Source organism: Macaca thibetana, chromosome 7 (assembly GCF_024542745.1).
Source record: "Macaca thibetana thibetana isolate TM-01 chromosome 7, ASM2454274v1, whole genome shotgun sequence".
Classification (NCBI taxonomy): domain Eukaryota; kingdom Metazoa; phylum Chordata; class Mammalia; order Primates; family Cercopithecidae; genus Macaca; species Macaca thibetana.
Genome location: NC_065584.1, coordinates 153,822,144 through 153,845,683, shown reverse-complemented (window position 1 = coordinate 153,845,683; position 23,540 = coordinate 153,822,144). Strand labels below are relative to the sequence as shown.

The following is a 23,540-nucleotide window of genomic DNA, read 5'->3' as shown; positions in this document are numbered from 1 at the left end:
TGGCTGGTGTCTAAGAACTTGAATTTCAAAAGGGTTCCTGACATTCCCTAACTAATAAGGGTGGTTTACTATGCCTGAAGTATTTATGCAAACAATATTCTGAACATCTGCTTTCCTTCTTGGAAATTGGAATTTTGCTACATGCTAGGCAGAGGATGCTTACCTGACCAGCTCCAAAAAAAGCCTTGGGCACTGAGTCTCTAATGAGCTTCCTGTTCAACTGTATTCACATGTGTTGTCACAATTCATTGTTGGAGAAATTAAATGTATCATGCATGATTCTACTGTGAGAAGATTCGTGCAAGCTTGTGCCTTGTTTCCTCCAGACTTCACCCATGAACCTTTCTCATTTGCTAATTTAGCTTTGTATCCTTCTGCTGTGATACATCATAACCACGAGTTTGACTATATGCTGAGTCCCGAGTCCTCCTAACCAACCACCAAACCAGAGGTGATACACTACAATTCAGTACACAGTAAAAATATCTTTCTGAAACGCTGATGTAATTTTTCAGACACATAAAAACTGAGAAAATCTGTCACCAGTAGAACTGCAAATAAAAAATGTTGAGAAAGATTTTTTGCAGAAGAAAAATGATACTAAACAAAAACATGGAACTATACAAAGAAGTAAGGTACAGTGGAGTAAATATGTGGATAACTATAAAAGATAGTTGTTATTTTTACAAATCTTTAAAATAAAATGGTTTAAAACAACCATAATTACAATCTACTGTGGGGTTTTTAACAAATATAGAAGTAAAATATAGAAGAGGTATAATGTGTAGGAACACTGTGTAAGTTAAAGATATAGAATGTAATCCTAGGACAACCACTAAAAAAGAAAAGAGGCAAAGTTCCTAAGACAATAGTGCAAGTAAAATAGAACACTAAAAAGTTCTCAATCCAAAAGAATGCAAGAAAAGAGAGAAAAATGCAAAGAATAGATGGGACAAATAGAAAACAAAGAGCACAACAGTAGACATAAGTCTAACCATACCAGTCATCATATTAAGAGTAAATGGTCTGAACTCCTGATTAAAAGGGATAGAGACTGTCAGATTGTGTTTAAAAAGAAGTAAGACCCAACTATATGCTGTCTACAAGAAACCCATTTTAAATATAAAAACACATAAAGGTTAAAGGATTGTAAAGATATACTGGGCTAACACTAATCAAAGGAGAGCTAGAGTAGCTATATTAATATCAGATAAAGTATATCTTACAGTAGATTATTACTAAGAATAAAAAGAATAATTTCATAATGAATAAAGGATTGAATTCATCAAGAAGACAAACCCTAAGCTAGAGCTTCAAATTGCCTAAAGCAAAACCTGATAAAATTACAAGCACAAACAGACAAATCCACAATTATTGTCAGAGATTTCAACAAATCTCTCAATAATGCCAGAACTAGTAGACAAAAACTTAGTAAGGACATAGTAAACTTGAACACCACTAGCAACCAACTTGATCTAATTAACATTTGTAGAATACACCACCAAATTACAGCAGAATATACATCTTTTCAAGTACACATGGAACAACACCCCAATACAGACTATATTCTGAGCCATAAAATATTCTCAGTAAGTTTCAAGGATTCCAAAGCATGCAAAGTATATTCTCTGATCACAATGAAATTATATTAGAAATTAAAATCAGAAAAACATCTAAAAAAAATCTCCAAACGTCTGGAAACTAAACAATATACTTCTAAATGTTAGAAAAGAAGGTCTCAAATCAATGACCTAGGCTTTCACTTTAGGAAATTAGTTGGGGCCTATTGGTGGGTGGAGAGTGGGAGGAGGGAGAGGATCAGGAAAATAACTAAAGGGTGCTAGGCTTAATACCTGAGTGACAAAATAATCTGTACAACAAACCTCCATGACACAAGTTTACCTATATAACAAACCTGCACATGAACCCCTGAACGTAAAATAAAAGTTAAAAAAAATTAGAAAGAGAAAAGCAAGCTAATCCTAAGTAGTAAGTGTGTCCTCCTCTTCTGAAGGGAAGTATGCAGAAGGAGAAGAAAGAAAAGACAGATGAGCAGGAAATCAAAAACATACACATACAATAGAAAAGAAACAGAAAAAAGTCAATGAAACCAAAAGCTGGTTCTTTGAGATCAGTAAAATGCAAAATGGTAAAGCCACTTTGGAAGACAGTTTGGCAGTTTCTTACAAAACTAAATATACTCTTACCATATGATCCAGCAATCATGCTCCTTGGTAGTGACCCAAATGAGTTGAAAACGTATGTCCTTATGTTTATAGCAGCTTTATTCATAATTGCCCAAACTTGGAAGCCACCAATATGTCCTTCAGTAGGTGAATGGATAAATAAACCGTGGCATATCCAGACAATGGAATATGATTCAGCGCTAAAGAGAAATGAGCAATCAAGCCATGCATGAAAAGACATACAAGAACCTTAAATGTATATATTATTACATGAAAGAAGCCAATCTGAAAAGGTGACATACTGTATGATTTCAACTGTATGACACTTTGGAAAAGGCAAAGACTATGGAGAGAGTGAAAAGATCAGTGGTTGCCAGGGGTTAACGGGGAGGTAGGGATAAACAGGTGGACCACAGAGGATTTTTAGGAGAGTGGAACTATTTTGTATGATAATATGGTAATGGTAGATATATGCCATTACACATATTGGGGTTTAGTCAAAACCCACAGAGTGTACAACATCAAGAGTGAACCCTAATGGAAACTGTGGACTTGGGGTGATAATGATACATCAGTGTAGGTTCAATTGTAACAAATACACCACTTCTGGGGTGAAATGTTGGAGTGGGGAAGGTTGGTGGCGGGGGATATAAGAACTCCGTATTTTCTACTCAATATTGCTGTGAACCGAAAAATGCTCTAAAAATTAAAGTTTATTTAAAAAATTTTATTAAGTCAATGAAAGCAAACACTGGCTCTCTGAGATCAATAAAATTGATAAATCACTAGCCAGACTAACGGAGAAGGGACGTGGAGAGAAATAAATAAATTACCAATTTCACAAGTGAGAGAGATAAATTAAAGACAGACATTAAAAGGGTACGAGAATGTCATGAGCAACTTGATGTCAATAGATTTAACAACTTAGATGAAATAGGCAAATTCCATGAAAGACAAATTATAAAGCTCACTCAAGAAGAAACAGGTAACCTGAATAACCTTACATATATTAAAGAAATTGAAACTGCAGTTAAAAATCACCCCACAAAGAAAACTTTCAGGTCCAACTGACTTCACTGGTCAATTCTAAAAAACATTTAAGGAAGAAATAATACTAATTCTAAAAGGCTTATCCAGAAAATTGAAGAAGAGAGAACACTTCTCAAGTCATTCTACAAGGCCACCATGACCCTGTATCAAAACCAAACTAAGATATTATAAGAAAACTACAGACCAATTGTCCTATGAATATAGACGCAGAAATACTTAATATGACATAAATCAAATCCAACAATATGTAAAAAGTACAATACCTCATGACCAAGTTGTGGTTTTTTGTTTTGTTTTTTGTTTTTGTTTTGAGATGGAGTCTCACTCTGTCACCCAGGCTGGAGTGCAGTGGCCATCTTGGCAACCTCCATCTCCACAGTTCAAGTGATTCTCTGCCTCAGACTCCTGAGTAGCTAGGACTACAGTCATGCGCCACCAGGTCCAGCTAATTTTGTTTTGTTTTGTTTTTTGGGACAGAGTCTCACTCTGTCACCCAGGCTGGAGTGCAGTGGGGCAATCTCTGATCACTACAATGTCTGCCTTCTGGTATCAAGCGATTCTCCTGCCTCAGCCTCCTGAGTAGCTGGGACTACAGGTGCGTGCCACCATGCCCGGCTAATTTTTCGTATTTTTAGTAGAGACGGGGTTTCACCATGTTGGCCAAGCTGGTCTCGAACTCCTGATTTCAAGCAATCCACCCGCCTGGGCCTCCCGAAGTGCTGAGACTGTGCAGGTGAGCCACCATGCCCGGCCCCAAGTAGTGTTTATATGAAAAAAAAGCAAGGTTGGTTTAACATTTGAGAATCAATCAATGTAAACAAAACCAAACAAAAACCTTTTATATAGGTTTATATTCCCTATATAATGTAGTATATATTTTCATTTTCTTATTCTTTAAATTGTACATTCATGTTAATGTTTTTCTTCATCTGTAAAATGATAATAACATCTTCTTCTTCAAAGAGTTGTATAATTAAATGAAAGCAGGTATCTGAGGGTTAAAGGGAAGGAGAAAGCAGGATTTCTCCATTATAGTAATTTTGTTTGCTTAATCTCTATGTTTCAATGTTTCCTTTTATAAAATGGGGACAAAGCTACTCTCTCATCAGGTTGAAGGGAGAATGAAATGATACAAATGTTAAATGTCTGGTATGCTTGTACATAGTAACACAGTCCACACACATTAGTATCCTTTTCCTTTCAAGGCTTATATGCATTAATAGTATCTCTTATATAAAAGAAAAAAATATGGTAAGATCAGTCTTTTCATTTAGAAAAAGCTATGGCCCCAAGTCTAACATGACAGATAATAGCGACTAGCTCAAAATAAAAAGGTGAATGACAACAATTTAAGAAGCATATATGCCCTGTTTCAAACTAACAGTAATGAGATACAGAAACTGTAGCTAATGCAGTTTATTAACATACTCAGATTCACCATGAACATTAACCTAAGACATGAATGGATATATTAGTTTTTTAAAAGTCAAATTCTTTAATGTCATCTTAATTTCATTCTACTCCAAATATGAAGTCTTGCTCTTGAGGGTTCTCAGCAATGACATGTGCTATTTCTTTTGGTAATAACAACCAAACTCCACCCACTGTAAAACCCTGGGGTTCTTCAAAAGAATGATATTCCAAGAAAGGAAAAAAAAAAAGTGAATATGAGAAAACAGTCAATAATTGGAATAAATGTGTCTGTCATACCTTGTAAGCTACATAAAGCCCTAAGGCTTACAATACCTAGTTGAGACCTTTAAAAACAGCTTTAGTCAGAAAAGAGGCAAAAATTTAAGTAAAAAATTATAGGGAATACTTGAGAAGTAGTCATTGGATACACTAACTAGCAGCTAACTATTCATTAAGCATGTACTTTCAAAAAAGCTGCACACATCCTTATCTTCTACTGATATACCTTAGATACTCAGAAACTAAGATCAACTACTTATTTTTTAGCAACAGAATCTTCTGTGTTATTCAGGTTTCCTCTCTTCAACTGCCTACCCTTTACTATTAGAATATAATAATTCAGGCAATTTAAAATTGTTTGCTACTCTATATCAAATTTCTTTCATATTAGCTTATTTAACTCTGCAGCATTATGATATATATACACTGGTTTTCATTCACGGTTCCTGGCTCCTAACCCCCATAGCCTTTGTTTGTCTTTTGTTATAATGCTGAGGGTGTGAGGCCTCAGAGGCAGGCCTCTGACCTTCTCCTCTTCTCCTTTTACTGGCTCTATAGCAGGACTCTAATCTTTCCAGCCTTTCTAACAGTAGGTCTTAAGACCCTCCCGAAAGGGTCCTGCCTCATACCCTGGAGGAAGGAATATTGATGTCATGAGGCTCCTTTAAAAATCCAAGAAAACTGCTTCAGAGAGCTTCTGGAGAGCTGAACATGTAGAGGTTCCCAAGGGGTAGCATGCCCAGGGAGGACATGAAAGCTCCGCACCCCTTCCCTCATACTTCACCCTATGTATCGCTTCGTCTGTATCCTCTACATATATCCTTTATAATAAACCAGTAAAGGTTAAGTAAGCATTTCCCTGAGTTCTGTGCACCACTCCAGCAAATTAATTGAGCCCAAAGAGGAACCCAACTTGAAGCCAGTCGGTCAGAAGTTCCAGAGGCCCAGATTTACAACTGGCGTCTGAAGGATGGGGTGGCCGGACTTGTGACTGATATCTGAAGGATGGGTTGGCACTGTTCTTAAGTTCTCCAGGTAGATACTGTCAGAATTGAACTGGAGGATACCCAGCTGGTGTGCGCTGCTTGGTGTATAGAGAAAAACCCCCACACCTTTGGTCACAGAAGTCTTCTTCTGTATTGATGATTATTTTTGTGGTGGTGTGGGAGTAGAAAAAAACATGGTTTGAGAGTTTTCGCTATACTAAGTCCAATAAAAACAACTTGATAAGAAGACAGGTAGTTCTCTCTAGGTTTACAGAGAAGAAAACAGAAGGTCTGAGATGAAATTACCTGCCCATAATCACACATATCTGGAAAGCAGTGAAGCTAGAATTAATTTGAAACTTAATCACAACCCAGTCCACTTTCTACTTTACCACAATGCTTCAGGCAACTTTTGACAGAAAGAAAGGAGATACAAATCAAATTACTCAAGTTTCTATGTAAATGATAGCTAAGTCAATTACTGGAGGTGAAAGAGGTTAAAAACTATTGGTTATAAGGAGGTACAGATTTAAATTTGCCAACTATCTTCAATCTTTTCATTATTCCAACATTTTCCCATTTTTTAGAAAGGAATGTTTAATAATTGCTGTACTCTATGACAGAAAGCTCTGAACATGGCAATTAAACCAATAAAGTATGACTAGCATATTTTAACTCACTATAAAAATATAACAGATAAGAATGAATAAAGAACCTCAGAGCATTAGAACACAACCAAGGCAAACACTGTAAGCAGACATTGTGACTGTGTTCTCCAATATCCACGCCACAACTCTGAGTGGCAAAAACTGGGAGAACTAACTTTAGCTCAATGGTTGATCTATCCTCACTGCCAGAAACTGACTCAGATATGAGGAGGAATCATGTCAATGGGATAGGAGAAGAGGTTTGCTGGTGGCCTCTGGTTAAGGTTGTCCTTTCTGTTAGGAGGAAGCCAGACTTTTTCCTCTTTATAGAACATATAGTTCCTTCCTGGTAACCACTGCATGAAGAGAATCTGAGAATCCCACCCTGGAATAAAGCCAGCACTGTGGACAGCAGAGTGTAACAACGGAAATGATCTAAATCTTTGGTGTCTTCATTAAGGTACTAACTGACTAATTCTAAAGACTGCCTTTCCTCTGGACTTCTAGTTATGTTAAGCTAATAAATCTCTTCATTGTGTAAGGTTGTTTGAATTGGGCTTTCTGATACTTAAAGTTGAAAGACACTGAACTGAAACATGTTAGTGATATAATACATCTAGCTGATGGACAACAAAAGGTGCTTAAGAACCAACAGGGCCTCTTGGATTTCTAAAAATATTTTAAGAACACTGTTATTCTAATAGCGAGTAATTTAAATGTAGTAATATAAACTAGGTGAAAAAATTCTAGAAATACTTTGGGAAACAGATGGAACAACTCTATGCTTATTTTTTATAATTAGTATTTTTCTCTGATTTGGGTATTCCTGAAAGACCTGGTGGGAGGTAGGGCTCATAAGGGAGGAGAGATGTCATTATTCCACATTGCATGCCCAGAGCTACAACTAAATTGAAGAAGTGCTTGGGAAGCTGTAACAAAAATCATTATTAATGGTTCAGGATCAGTATTAAGCCATGTCCTACTGATTTCAATCTTGGGATTGATGTTCATTCCTATGAAAAATTCCTGGATGTTAAAATATAGAGAATGCCTATAAATTCTATGTGATACTAAAAGGGATGTGACTACGAAGTCATCAAACTGGGATAAACCTTAAAAACTGCACTAGAGTTTTTGCTATTCTCCAACACCAAATAGTGCACCTTTTGTGCCTCTGTTTATGGTGTTTCCTCCATTTGGGATGTTCTTCACTGGTTCTACTAAAGTCATTCTTGCTCTAACTACAACTTGGCTCTCCATTATCAGCGCAGCGTTTCCCCTGAAGCTCTCTCAAGTGTTATGTGTTTTCCCTCCCAACTCCTCATACCACAGGGCATGGAGGTGAAGGTAGGTTCTCTTGATCCTATTGACTTAAACGAAGAAACTGAAGTAAAGTTAATATACAGAATTTATTTGAGCCAAGGTTGAGACGTGCAGCCTAGGACACATTTCCAAGTTGCCTTGGGGAGTGCCCCACTCAGCCTTTGTTACCAGCAGGTTTTTAAAGGCAAAGGGGGCAAGGAGCAGACTGATACACAATTGTTTGACAGGAATTCTCACTGGTTTACAGAAACAGTATTGATTAGTGATTGACTATATATTGTTGAACTATAGGGTATGAGTTATAGTGTCTAGCCCATGGCATTTTATGGCTACTTGGTGTCAGTCTAGAGCCCACATAGCGAGTGGCTTCCACAGGTAATTATTTCATTTCAGTGCCTCTCTAGGCCTGATAATGGTGGCTCAATTCCTCAGATTAAAAGCTTCTATTCTTTATCAATCCTAGTTGCCCATTCCAGACAATTCCTCCTAACTCTTCCCTAAAAACATCCAAACTGAAATCTCATCATCAGACTGTAACCGTTCTTTATTGCAGTTATCTATCAAGCTCTCCACTTTATTTCTTGAACATTTTAGCTGCTTGCTCATTACACCATCATTATTGTCGTAATGCTTGAGATTCTCATCATCCACACAAACAATCCTTTCCAAATCCTTGCTTGTCAGTTTCTTATTATCAGAAAGGAAGTTCTGCCCTTCAGTAAATCTAAGATCTTCCACTGATCCTACCCTCAACCCTATTTTATACTCATTCCCATATAGTCAAACCTTAAAACTTCTCAATTTTAATAAATGCAACCCTTCCAAAACACTACTTTTTTGTTTTGTTTTGTTCTGAGACAGGGTCTCACTCTGTTGCCCAGGCTGGAGTGCAGTGGTGCAATCACAGCTCACTGGACTCAAGTGATCCTCCCACCTCAGCCTCCTGAGTAGCTTGGACTAAAGGCACGCACCACCACACCTGGCTAACTTTTGTATTTTTTGGTAGAGATGGGGTTTCACCATGTTGGCCAGGCTGGTCTCAAACTCCTGACCTCAAGTGATCCACCTGCCTCAGTCTCCCAAAGTGCTAGGATTACAGGCATAAGCCACCGCACCCAACCTCAAAATACCATTTTTAAGCATCACACTCTGATACCAGCTCACTACATCTAATACCCTAACTCCAACAATCTGCCAACCCAACAGACCTGCAGTCCACTAATCTGATAACTTCTGCACTTCCTTTTACCTTCCCATGTCCTCAATCCCCTTCTTACCCAAATTAAATCCATATTCAATCATTTACTCACTCCCTTCCTTTGCATACACCCTTAATTACCTGTCTTCCTTCTGACTGTGTCAATCTTGCTTGGCTAAAGTTGTTACAACGCAATTTTCTGCCTATTCTATGTTGATACCTACACAGCTGCACGTGGCTGGATAGACATATGCTCGCTCTCTCGCTCTGTCACACACACACACACACACACACACACAAAAATACACGATGTCTGATAAATTGGTTTCTCTTTTAATTCATGGCCAGGAGCCTCAAATGAGTTTCCTTAATGCTGACTGACAATTATACCTTATTTTCCTGATTCATTCATTCTGCCACTCTTTTACATAACTATTTCATACCTTTTGCTCTCAATCTTCCATCACCTTCCCTCTCATCCTCACTTTTACCTGATGACCTTGTGTCCTATTTTACTAATAAAATACTAGAAGCAATAAGAAAAGAACTTCTACAAACTCTCACAACCACATCTACCTAACTACATCTGTGCCCACATATTCTGATTCCTCTTTCATTACTAGTGTGAATTATTTCTGCTCTACACAAAACCCAACCTTTTTACTTATGCACTAGATCTCCATTAACCACCACTACCTCTTTCCCCATCCCATCAAATTTTCCATTTTTTTCTCAGCCTCCTACAAACACATCAAAACAAAAACAAAAAACAAAAAATCTCTTTGAACATCTCCCTTAAGTTACTGTTCCATTTCTCTCCTTCCCTCTTCAGCAAAATTCCTCAGAAAAATGATTCTTTCTGCCCATCTCCAATTTCTCACTTCCCTTTCTCTTGAATCCATTCCAATGAGTCTATTTCCCCACCACTCTATCAAACCTGCTCTTGTCAGAATCACTAAAGAATTCCACATTGCAAACTAGAATGACCAATTCAATTACCAGTTCTCCTCTTACTGGAACTACGAGCAGCATTCGACAGAGGTTCATTACTCCCTCCTCTCGAAACACTTTCTTCATTGGTTTCCAAGATTCCATGCTCTCCTGTTTTTTCTCTTGCCTCAGTGATTTATCCTTCTAAGTTTCCTTTGCTGATTCCTCGTTTCCCAACCTTTAAATGTTGTAGTGCCCCAAATCTCAGTCCTGAACCTTTGCCTATTTAATGCTTACTCCCTTAGTGAAATCATCTGATCTTATTTCTTTAAATAGCATCTATACATAATTCCCAAACTTAAATCTCTTGCCCATTCCTTTCCTTTGAACTCTACACTCAGATAGTTAGCAGTCATCTCACTTAGAATACCTAAGATATATCTTAAATTTACTTTGTCCAAGATCCAACTTCTCTCCTCCAAACTCTTCCATCATAGTTTTACCCATCACAGCAAATGGGTAACTAGTCTTCTAGGTGCTCAGGCCACAAACTCTGTATCACCCTTAACCGTGCCTCCCTCTTTTTTCTCTGTTTCCTGGTCCCCCAAATCCTGTTGACCTCAACATGTCAATTACTCACCACCTCCACTACTACCATTTTGGTCCAAGTCATCATCTATCACCTGAATTACTGCAACAGTCTCCTAGGTGGTTTCACTGCTTCTGCCCTTGTTCTCCTTCAGCCTACTCTCAACAGTTGCCAGACTGATTCTTCAAAAGTCCAATCATGTCACTATTCTGTTCCAACTCATCCAATGTCTTTCTGTATCACATATCACTTAGTCTAAAAGCTGAAGTCCTTAAAACGGTCTATAAGACCCTGCTTGACCTGGCACCACGACCAGCCCATCACCACTGCCACCGTTACCTTTCTGACTTCATCCTCCATTACCCAGTCCTTTACTCAACTCCAATGACAAGCTTCTTCAAATGTAGATACCGCAGGTATGCTCCAACCTCAGGAACTTGGCATTTGCTATTCCCTGGGCCTAGAATGATTTGTATTTGTGTGCAGATCTCCTACACTGACTAGCTTCATGTTATTTAAAAGTCACCTTATCAGTGAATTTTCCTGGCCATCCCTTAGAGAAGAGTAACTCCTCCCATACTTTATTCCCCTTTCTCTGGTTTATTTTTCCTCTTTACTACTTACCTTCTAACATGCTGTAAACTTACTTGCTTTTTAAGTGTCTCATCTAAAACGTATGTCTTATCAGGGTAGGGATTTTTGTCTGTTTTGTTCACTGAGGTATTTACAGAGCCTAGAGCAGTGTCTGGCATAAAATAGTCAAACATTTGATAAATGAATAAAATCACAGCCCTCCTTCAAGGATGATGCCAAATTATCCACAGTATTAAGACTATACTAAAAAGGACCACTAAAAAATCTTTCTCTCAACTTTCTTATTTTATACATCTAGTTAGTTAGTGGCATTTAATGCAGGGTCAGAACTATAGCCAGTTCTCCTTATAACTATACTAATTCTTTCCATTAAGATTTTTCTGATCCTTTTTTAAATATCGGATCACTCATAACTCTCAAAGCAATAAATACATTCTTTTGGCACTCATTATGGTTTTGGTTTTTCAGACAGAGTCTCACTCTGTCGCCCAGGCTGGAGTGCAGTGGCGCATTCTCGGCTCACTGCAACCTCCACCTCCCGGGCTCAAGCAATTCTTGTGTCTTAGTCTCCTGAGTAGCTGGGACTACAGGCATGCACCACCACGCCCAGCTAATTTTTGTATTTTTAGTAGAGACAGGGTTTCGCCATGTTAGCCAGGCTGGTCTTGAACTCCTGACCTCTCAAGTGATCTGCCCACCTTGGCTTCCTGAAGCTCTGGGATTGCAGGAGTGAGCCACTGCACACAGCCACTTGTTTTTGTTCTTTGTACTGAATTGTTGGTATATCTCTATTATGTCCCCTATAAGACTATATGCTCTTTACCATTACGTAACGGCCTTCTTTGTCTCTTTTGATCTTTGATGGTTTAAAGTCTGTTTTATCAGAGACTAGGATTGCAACCTCTGCTTTTTTTTTGTTTTCCATTTGCTTGGTAGATCTTCCTCCATCCCTTTATTTTGAGGCAAAGGGATCAATTCAACAGGAAGAGCTAACTATCCTAAATATATATGCACCCAATACAGGAGCACCCAGATTCATAAAGCAAGTCCTTAGAGACTTACAAAGAGACTTAGACTCCCATACAATAATAATGGGAGAATTTAACACCCCACTGTCAACATTAGACAGATCAATGAGACAGAAAGTTAACAAGGATATCCAGGAATTGAACTCAACTTTGCACCAAGTGGACCTATTAGACATCTACAGAACTCTCCACCCCAAATCAACAGAATATACATTCTTCTCAGCACCACATTGCACTTATTCCAAAATTGACCACATAGTTGGAAGTAAAGCACTCCTCAGCAAATGTAAAAGAACAGAAATTATAACAAACTGTCTCTCAGACCACAGTGCAATCAAACTAGAACTCAGGACTAAGAAACCCAATCAAAACCGCTCAACTACATGGAAACTGAATAACCTGCTCCTGAATGACTACTGGGTACCTAACGAAATGAAGGCAGAAATAAAGATGTTCTTTGAAACCAATGAGAATAAAGATACAACATACCAGATTCTCTGGGACACATTTAAAGCAGTGTGTAGAGGGAAATTTATAGCACTAAATGCCCACAAGAGAAAGCAGGAAAGATCTAAAATTGACACCCTAACATCACAATTAAAAGAACTAGAGAAGCAAGAGCAAACACATTCAAAAGCTAGCAGAAGGCAAGAAATAACTAAGATCAGAGCAGAACTGAAGGAGATAGAGACACAAAAAACCCTCCAAAAAATCAATGAATCCAGGAGCTGGTTTTTTGAAAAGATCAACAAAATTGATAGACTGCTAGCAATTCTAACAAAGAAGAAAAGAGAGAAGAATCAAATAGATGCAATAAAAAATGATAAAGGGGATATCACCACCGACCCCACAGAAATACAAACTACCATCAGAGAATACTATACACACCTCTACGCAAATAAACTAGAAAACCTAGAAGAAATGGATAATTTCCTGGACACTTACACTCTCCCAAGACTAAACCAGGAAGAAGTTGAATCCCTGAATAGACCAATAGTAGGCTCTGAAATTGAGGCAATAATTAATAACCTACCAACCAAAAGAAGTCCAGGACCAGATGGATTCACAGCTGAATTCTACCAGAGGTACAAGGAGGAATTGGTATCATTCCTTCTGAAACTATTCCAATCAATGGAAAAAGAGGGAATCCTCCCTAACTCATTTTACGAGGCCAACATCATCCTGATACCAAAGCCTGACAGAGACACAACAAAAAAAGAGAATTTTAGATCAATATCCCTGATGAACATCAATGCAAAAATCCTCAATAAAATACTGGCAAACCGAATCCAGCAGCACATCAAAAAGCTTATCCACCATGATCAAGTGGGCTTCATCCCTGGGATGCAAGGTTGGTTCAACATACGCAAATCAATAAACGTAATCCAGCATATAAACAAAAACCACACGATTATCTCAATAGATGCAGAAAAGGCCTCTGACAAAATTCAACAGCCCTTCATGCTAAAAAACTCTCAATAAATTCGGTATTGATGGAACGTATCTCAAAATAATAAAAGCTATTTATGACAAACCCACAGCCAATATCATACTGAATGGGCAAAAACTGGAAGCATTCCCTTTGAAAACTGGCACAAGATAGGAATGCCCTCTCTCACCACTCCTATTCAACATAGTGTTGGAAGTTCTGGCTAGGGCAGTCAGGCAAAAGAAAGAAATAAAGGGTATTCAGTTACGAAAAGAAGTCAAATTGTCCCTGTTTGCAGATGACATGATTATATATTTAGAAAACCCCATTGTCTCAGCCCCAAATCTCCTTAAGCTAATAAGCAACTTCAGCAAAGTCTCAGGATATAAAATCAATGTGCAAAAATCACAAGCATTCTTATACACCAGTAACAGGCAGAGAGCCAAATCATGAATGAACTCCCATTCACAATAGCTTCAAAGAGAATAAAAATACGTAGGAATCCAACTTACAAGGGATGTAAAGGACCTCTTCAAGGAGAACTACAAATCACTGCTCAGTGAAATAAACGAGAACACAAACAAATGGAAGAACATACCATGCTCATGGACAGGAAGAATCAATATTGTGAAAATGGCCATACTGCCCAAGGTAATTGATAGATTCAATGCCATCCTCATTAAGCTACCAATGACTTTCTTCACAGAATTGGAAAAAACTGCTTTAAAGTTCATATGGAACCAAAAAAGATCCCCCATTACCAAGACAATCCTAAGCCAAAAGAACAAAGCTTGAGGCATCACGCTACCTGACTTCAAACTATACTACAAGGGTACAGTAACCAAAACAGCATGGTACTGGTACCAAAACAGAGATATAGACCAATGGAACAGAACAGAGCCCTCAGAAATAATACCACACATCTACAGCCATCTGATCTTTGACAAACCTGACAAAAACAAGAAATGGGGAAAGGATTCCCTATTTAATAAATGGGGCTGGGAAAATTGGTTAGCCATAAGTAGAAAGCTGAAACTGGATCCTTTCCTTACTCCTTATACGAAAATTAATTCAAGATGGATTAGAGAATTAAATGTTAGACCTAAAACCATAAAAATCCTAGAAGAAAACCTAGGTAATACCATTCAGGACATAGGCATGGGCAAGGACTTCATGTCTAAAACACCAAAAGCAATGGCAACAAAAGCCAAAATTGACAAATGGGATCTAATTAAACTAAAGAGCTTCTGCACAGCAAAAAAAACTACCATCAGAGTGAACAGGCAACCTACAGAATGGGAGAAAATTTTTGCAATCTACTCATCTGACAAAGGGCTAATATCCAGAATCTACAAAGAACTCAATCAAATTTACAAGAAAAAAACAAACCACCCCATCAAAAAGTGGACAAAGGATAGGAACAGACACTTTTCAAAAGAAGACATTCATACAGCCAACAGACACATGAAAAAATGCTCATCATCACTCGCCATCAGAGAAATGCAAATCCAAACCACAATGAGATACCATCGCACACCAGTTAAAATAGCAATCATTAAAAAATCAGGAAACAACAGGTGCTGGAGAGGATGTGGAGAAATAGGAACACTTTTACACTGTTGGTGGGACTGTAAACTAGTTAAACCATTGTGGAAAACAGTGTGGCGATTCCTCAAGGATCTAGAACTAGAAATACCATTTGACCTAGCCATCCCATTACAGGGTATATACCCAAAGGATTATAAGTCATGCTGCTATAAAGACATATGCACACGTATTCACTATTCACAATAGCAAAGACTTGGAATCAACTCAAATGTCCATCAGTGATAGACTGGGTTAAGAAAATGTGGTACATATTACACCATGGAATACTATGCAGCCATAAAAAAGGATGAGTTCATGTCCTTTGTAGGGACACGGATGCAGCTGGAAACCATCATTCTCAGCAAACTATCGCAAGAACAGGAAACCAAACACCGCATGTTCTCACTCATAGGTGAGAACTGAATAATGAGATCACTTGGACACAGGAAGGGGAACATCACACACCGGGTCCTATTGTGGGGAGGGGGCAGCGGGGAAGGATAGCATTAGGAGATATACCTAATGTAAATGACAAGTTAATGGGTGCAGCACACCAACATGGCACATGTATACATATGTAACAAACCCGCACAGTGTGCACATGTACCCTAGAACTTAAAGTATAATAAAAAAAAAAAAAAAAAAAAAAAAAGACTATATGCTCTTTCAGGCCAGAAGTTAGGTTGTCAGTGGTTAGGATGAGAGATATGACTACACAGGGATTTCTGTTGTGATGAAACAGTTCTGTATCTTGATTGTGGTGGTCAAAACTACACATGATAAAAATGCAAACAATTACACACATACAATGAGTACCTGTAAAACTGGTGAAATCTGAATAAACTCTGTGGATTGTACCAACATCAATTTCACGGTTTTGATAGTGCACTAGGGTTATATAAGATATTATCAGCAGTGTTTGAAATTGGATGAAGGGTATATGGTACCTCTCTGCACGAATCTTTCAACTTCCCGTGAATCTATAATTACATACTACAAATTTTTTTAATGTAATATTCTCTTGACAAGAAATACTCAAGCAGTATAAAAGTGTACACAACCAAACCCAACCACAGTCATACTGAGATCTGATTTCCAATCTCCTAATCCCTTTTTTTAGTCCCTCTTCAGAAGCAACTACTATTCCCTTTCTTGTGTATCCTTCTAGAAAAGTCTAAGCATTTTGAAGCAAAATGTATTTATTAATATGTGCATATGCATGTGTATTTACACCAACACGTACACAACTTATTTACAGCAATATAAGCGACATACTATAAACACTGCTCTGCAACTTATTTTTTTTTTTAACCCAATGTGTCTTAGAGATGAGCTTATGGAGAAGTGCTCCTTTTTTCTTTTTTTATGGCTATATGACATCCCACTGTGTGGCTATATCATTTATTTAACCAGACCGCTACTAAGAGTCATTTAGGTTTTTTGACAATATAATTAATACTGTGAAAAGCAAAGATAAAGTATTTAAAATTGAATGAAAAAGTATGAACATTTATCATTTTAAGATGTACAGTCAACTTGTCCTCCAAAGAAACTGCACAATTTGTGTTCCTGCCTATAGTATATGACAGTGATTCTAGATGTCTTTGCCACTGTTGTGTATTATTGAGCTTTTTAATCCTTGTCAATCGGATAATCAAAAAATGTTCTCGTTTAAATTTGCATTTGAATAATAATAAAAATAAACTTTCATAGAGCACTTACTGTGTGTCAGATATTGTTCTGAGAACTTCACATATATTAACTTATCTAATACTCGTAACAGTCCCTTGAGGTAGATAATATTGCTATTATTATCCACATTTTACTGATGAGAAAACTGAAACACAAGAAGGTTAGGGAACTTGATTACATTGATTGTTACAGAACATACAAACCCAAGCAGACTGACTCTAGAGGTTTACATTTTAAACAATATATTTTTTGTTCAGCTTCCCAAAAATATTTTCTTACGCTTAAAGCCATTTGTATATCTTTTGATATTAGCTACCTGGTTTTGTCCTCTGCCCATATTTTTGTTGGATTTTTGGTCTTACTCTTACCAAGTTATAAGACCTCTTTGTGTATTAAGAAAATTAGCCCTTTATGATAAACATGTTATTCCCAAAAAAAGGTAAAACTGATACCTACCCTGTGACCTAGTCATCCTAAGTATTTAACCAAAAGAAATGAAAATATATGTCCATATAAAGATTCGTACACTAATACAACAGCTTTATTTGTAAATAAAACTGTAAATAACCCAAATGTTCATCAGCAAATGAATGATAAATTCTGGCATATCCATATAATGGAATATTACTACAAAAAAATGAAAGAATTATTTATACATGCAACAACAGAGAAGAATCTCAAAATAATTACATTGAGTGAAAGAAGCCAGACCATAAAGAAAAGTACATACTGTGTAATTCCATTTATATAAAACTCTAGAAAATATAAAACAATCAATCTGTAGTTACATTAAGTAGATCAATGGTTACTTTGAGATGGTGGAGTGTGGAGGGGCATGAAGGAAAGATAATAAAGGGGCATGAAGAAACTTCTGGAGATGATGGGTATGGTCACTATCTTGAATGTGGTAATGATTTCAAATATATCAAAACTTACTAAATTGTGTAATTCACTATATGCCAATTATACCTCAGTGAAGCTGTTAGACAAAGGGACTCATAACATATCGTACTACTGTTTTAGAAATTATCAAGAAATAGTGATGTCTCCTGTTTGACTTATTTTATGTTTATCATAGAGAACACAAAGAAGGCTGGGCGCAGTGGCTTACGCCAGTAATCTCAGCACTTTGGGAGACCAAGGCAGGTGGATCACCTGAGGTCAGGAATTCAAGACCAGCCTAGTAACATGACAAAACCCTGTCTCTACTAAAAATACAAAAATTAGCTAGGTGTGGTGAAACCCCGTCTCTACTAAAACACAAAAATTAGCTGGGCATGGTGGCACATGCCTATAGTCCCAGCTACTCGGGAGGCTGAGGCACAAGAATCGCTTGAACCCAGGAGGCGAAGGTTGCGGTGAGCCGAGATTGCACCATTGCACTCCAGCCTCAGTGATAGAGTGAGACTCTGTCTCAAAAAAAAGAATGCAAATGTGAAATGTTACTAATTCAGCTTTGAAACATTATCCACTTCTTTTTTCAAAGTCACAGTTCAATTTGAGAGTGTCCTGATTCGTCTCAAGAACCAACTACAACAACTCTTCCAGTTGTGGTGGACAGTGTACAATAAAAACAAAATAGAAATTTAATGCAGAGATTGAGAAACTACAATCATCATCAGTTATTCAATTTCAAATTCTTGAGTACATCAAAATGGCCTAAGTCATTCATTCATTTATTTCACTAAGATACATTTGGAATCTGCTATGTACAAGGCACTGTTAAATACTAGGAATAAAGTGGCAATAGAATGTCGTGAAGATAAGACAATTTAAGAGCCTATCCTGAAGATAAGACAATTTAAGAGCCAATCCGCTTTATGCTAAGTTAATGTTGTAAATGTGTACTTAAAGTTATACAAAAATGTTATTTTTTATTTGTATTCTATATTGCAGTGCCATATAGATGTCTGGGGGAAAAAAAAATGGGCCGGGGTGGTGGCTCACGCACTCCTGTAATCGCAATAGTTTGTATGGCTGAGGTGGGCAGATCACCTGAGGTCAGGAGTTTGAGACCGGCCTGGCCAACATGGCAAAACCCTGTCTCTACTAAAAATAAAAAAATTAAGCAGATATGGTATTGCCCACCTGCAGTCCCAGCTACTTGGGAGGCTGAAGCAGGAGAATCACTTCAATCCGGGAGGTGGAGGCTGCAGTGAGCTGAGATCACACCACTGCACTCTAGCTTGAGCAACAGAATGAGCCCTGTCTCAAAAAAAGAAAACAAGGTTCCACTGAAAACTACTAGACCACAAAATTTAACTCCCTTTAGGTTTTAATATGTGGTAATGCAAATACAATCACATCCCATGCCAAATAAAAAGTGGCTCTGAATTATCAATTTTTCATTATTTCAATTATTTGAGAGATACAGCATTAGTATGTAATGCACATGTAGCTTCTAAAAATGAGTACATGAGTAGTGTTATATGATGAAGTACAATGTAAGATTTGCCAGCCAGTATACTCACCTCCCTAGTTGTGATTTGATGTTTTTCTACTTAAGGGTTCTAAGGCTTTATACTCGGTAAATTCACACATTTCCTGAGTGTCTTCAGAAACTTTATTTGTTTTAATTTAAGTAAAATAATAACTAGAAAATAGCAATTTACATTGCAGAGATGCCCCCACATGAAGAAGCAGTGAAAGCCTATCATATAACAGGAAGTCATTAGCTTCAGTGAAGAAGGCAAACAGATCTCTGATATGGACCCAAACTTCCCCTGAGCAAAAGCCAATCAAAACAAAATATGACAACGCTACCTTGATTTTAAAACATGCTAAGTCTGGAACACCCACTGGGTATGACAAGTATTTTGTATGGGGAATGAAGAACATAGAAAACGAAGCTGATGACTATAAACTAATTTTATCAACAGCTCAATTAGATGTTGTCACAGACATACTTCTTAAACATGTTAAAATATATTCTATTTTATTCATTAAACTTTTTGGTGTTCATATGAATGTAACAAAGTAAAAAGTACACTACTGAGGTACAGTAAGTACATTTACTAGAATATATCTCCTGATTTTTATTTCTAATGAGAAGTTTCACTTTGAAATACACATTTTAAAATTATTTGACACTTCTGAAGGCTAATGACAAAGACACTGGCAAATGCACTGAAAAACAACAAAAGGGAGACTCCAAAATTTAGGAGATGATGGTATTAAGAATGTAAGGATGATGGGAAAATCTTTTTATTTTTCAGTTTTAAAGTGAGTATATTACTATTATTTGTAAATTTTATAATACATCAGATGAAGACGAATGATCATATTATTAAAAAAGTAGAAACTAAACATGGAAATTCTGCATAGGCTTTTTCTTATGCTATTAAGTGTTTCAACATCAGCTAAAATTCAACCACTGAGTCTCTAACTTTTAATTTCATTAAGTAGTTTTCAAGTCCCAGTAAAAGAGTCTTCAAGGGGCTTATAATCCTGTTAATTTAAAAAAAAAAAAAAAAAAAACCCTTACATATTATAAAGCAATTAGTAACAGTATATGATATAGTACTAATAGATTACCAGACTGTTAGAAAAGAAAGAAAAATATCAGTGTTCGATAGAGGAACCTAAGATGACTTTTAAAAAAATGGATTGGGGGACGTCCTGAAAATCAGACTTTAGATGGGCTTAAAGAAAAACAGTATTCTCAGGATAAAAAAATATGAAGGTCATGAAGGCCCAAAAAAGCTCTTGATTTGTGTAAAGGATGACAGTGAATAAAATGGCTTATTGTTCCATTTTAGATTTAAACAACTGAATCATTTAGAAGTTAATAACCTTTGGGCTGTTTGTTTGTTTGTTTTGTTTGTTTGTTTGAGACATAGTTTCACTCTTGTCGCCCAGGCCGGAGTGCACTGGTGCGATCTCAGCTCACTGCAACCTCCACCTCCTGGGCTCAAGTGATTCTGCTGCTTCAGCCTCCCAAGTAGCTGGGATTACAGGCACCCACCACCATGCCCAGCTAATTTTTGTATTTTCAGAAGTGACAGGGTTTCACCATAAAGGCCAGGCTGGTCTCAAACTCCTGACCTCAGGTGCTCTGCCCACCTTGGCCTCCCAAAGTGCTGGGATTATAGGCATGAGTGGTTTCAGTTTTTGACATCAACTTTTTTTTTAGATATGCAGAAGAGAAACCAAAAGCATTTGAATTTAATGATACTTATGCCATCATCTTTAAAAGCAACTTCAATTAGTCTGTGATATTTCTAAAACAAGACTAACATCTTGTTTCCTTTGGAATTGTGAACAAACTTTTTAAAAATCATCTAAGGCCAGGTATGGTGGCTCACGCCTATAATCCCATCACTTTGGGAGGCCAAGGCGGGCGGATCACTTTGAACTCAGGAACTGAAGACCAGCCTGGGCAACATGGCAAAGCCCCATCTCTACAAAAAAAACAAAAATTAGCTGAGCGTGGAGAGGTTGCAATGAGCCAAGATCACACCACTGCATGCCAGCCTGGGTGACAGAGTGAGACCCTGTCTCAAAAAAATAAAAAATAAAAAATCTAGTTAAATTATTTCATATTCTAATTTCAGATTTTGATTATCAGGAAGGTATCATTTTCCCTAATAGAATCTGATACTATATGAAGCTATAAGTATTATGAATAAGTGTGAATAAGTGCCCAAGAAAATGTTCTGCCAATTGGAATTACAACCAATGAAGAAAATTTTTTAAATTTTTAAAATTGGAAAAGTCCTTAGAGGATAGCTTGATTAAACCCTACTCAAGCTATGCTTTAGTGGCTCAGTGTTTACTCCGTTCAAATTGTCTTCAGCCTGGGCAACACAGCAAGACTCCATCTCTTAAAAAAATAAAAAGGCTTCTTCATTATGAACCAATATTTTCCTTCCTCTAACTTTCGTTCACTGTTCTAGGTCCATCCTTCAGACTGCAACGCAAAAGATATGCTTAACCCTTCTTCCATGTGCCATCCCTTCATGTTTCACAGAATCCCAGATTTGAGTCAGGAAGAACATTAAATATCATCCAGTTACCCAATCTAAAAAGTATTATCATATACCTCGTCTTCTTTCTTCCATGCTAAACAACCTCAATGTTTCAATTACTTTGCAACTATCCGTTTCAAGACTGCTTCACTCTGATTACTCTCCTCTCACTACATTGTTTATCAATGCCTACCTTAAAATGTGGCAAACAGAACAGAACTAAGCTAGATGCAGAGTACAAAATAAAAATCAACTGTTTTGGACAATATGCTTCAAAATAGTGTAGCTTAAGCAGGTGTTAGCTTTTGGGATAGTTATAATAAACCACTGACTCACCAACTGCAGACAAATAAGGAGACACACCCAGGCACACACCTCTACTTAAACACACACCTACTGCTGTTAGGCCTCCAAGATTCCCATCTTGTATTTGTGCAGACTTCTGAAAAAAAAATTCAATTATAGGCCTGTCTTTATCAAATACTTACACGTCAAATATAAAATCTTACAACACTTCACAACAAATATTTTCTTAATACAGTCTGTCATTTTAACTATTAGAAATAAGGCAGTAAGAGTAAGTGAAGATCCTGATTCTGTGCATATACCAGCATTCTCTTACAATTTTGAGAGTAACTGATAAAAATCTTACATAGGACATGATAGCTTCTTGAAGCACACCACTAAGAATGTACTGTAGTTTAATTTTAACATGAGCCCAGTAATCATCAAGCTCTGGATATGGCCATTTAAGCAATTACTAATCCACCTACCTATGTAACTCTTCAGACCACATTTTCTATTTAGTCTAAAAAGATATCATAAGAGGATGTCAAATGCTATATGTATAACCTTTAGGGTCCCCTTCCTCATCTGTAAAACAATAACTCAATGAGGCAACCTATGTAAAAGCATTTAATCCAGTGCCCAGCACGTAATTTAAAATGCAATAAATATAGTGATAATTTTACATATACTATGGCCAGAGTATCTTCTGTTATACCTACTTACAGGTATAGTTCACTTATCCTATAAGAAAGGAAGTGAAGCTAGGTGTCATTACTTGTTCTTGTGAACCCATGCTGGTTCCTAGTGATCAGTGCCTTCTTTTGTAAGTACCAACAACACATGTGTTCGATAATCTGTTTAAGAATTTGTTCAAGGAATGACACCAAGCTCATCAGTCTATTGCTATTATCTGTAACCTTTACTCCTTTTCCCATATTGTACATACTTCAGCAGCCAAAATACTCTCTTATACATAGTAGGTCTTCAAAAAAAATAGGTTAATTGAATTCCCTTTTAAAAAATCAGTATGAATTTCTTAGTTTTGTCAATATAACATGATTATATAAGATGTGAACATTAGAGAAAGCTGAGTGAAGGTTATATGGCACATGGAAATCCTCTGTACTATCTTTGCAATTCTCCTATAAAGATATACTTCAAAATTGAACATTTTTTAAAAATCAAGATGATCTCTTCCCTCTGACAAATTCTTTCTTCAAATTCCCCAAATATTATTAATCACAATTAGGTGTAAATTCTTTCAGTGGCCCTTACAGCTTTATAATCTATCCTTAGTAGGATACATGAATTCCAGTAAACAGGAACTCTTATAATACCCCTCACTTATCCTGGA

General features: G+C 37.0%; 1 protein-coding gene across 1 annotated transcript in view; it reads right to left on the bottom strand.

Annotated features, from left to right (window-relative positions):
* Positions 1-23,540, bottom strand: part of GLCE (glucuronic acid epimerase) — a 121,801-nt gene that overhangs the window by 87,560 nt on the left and 10,701 nt on the right. The window lies entirely within an intron of this gene.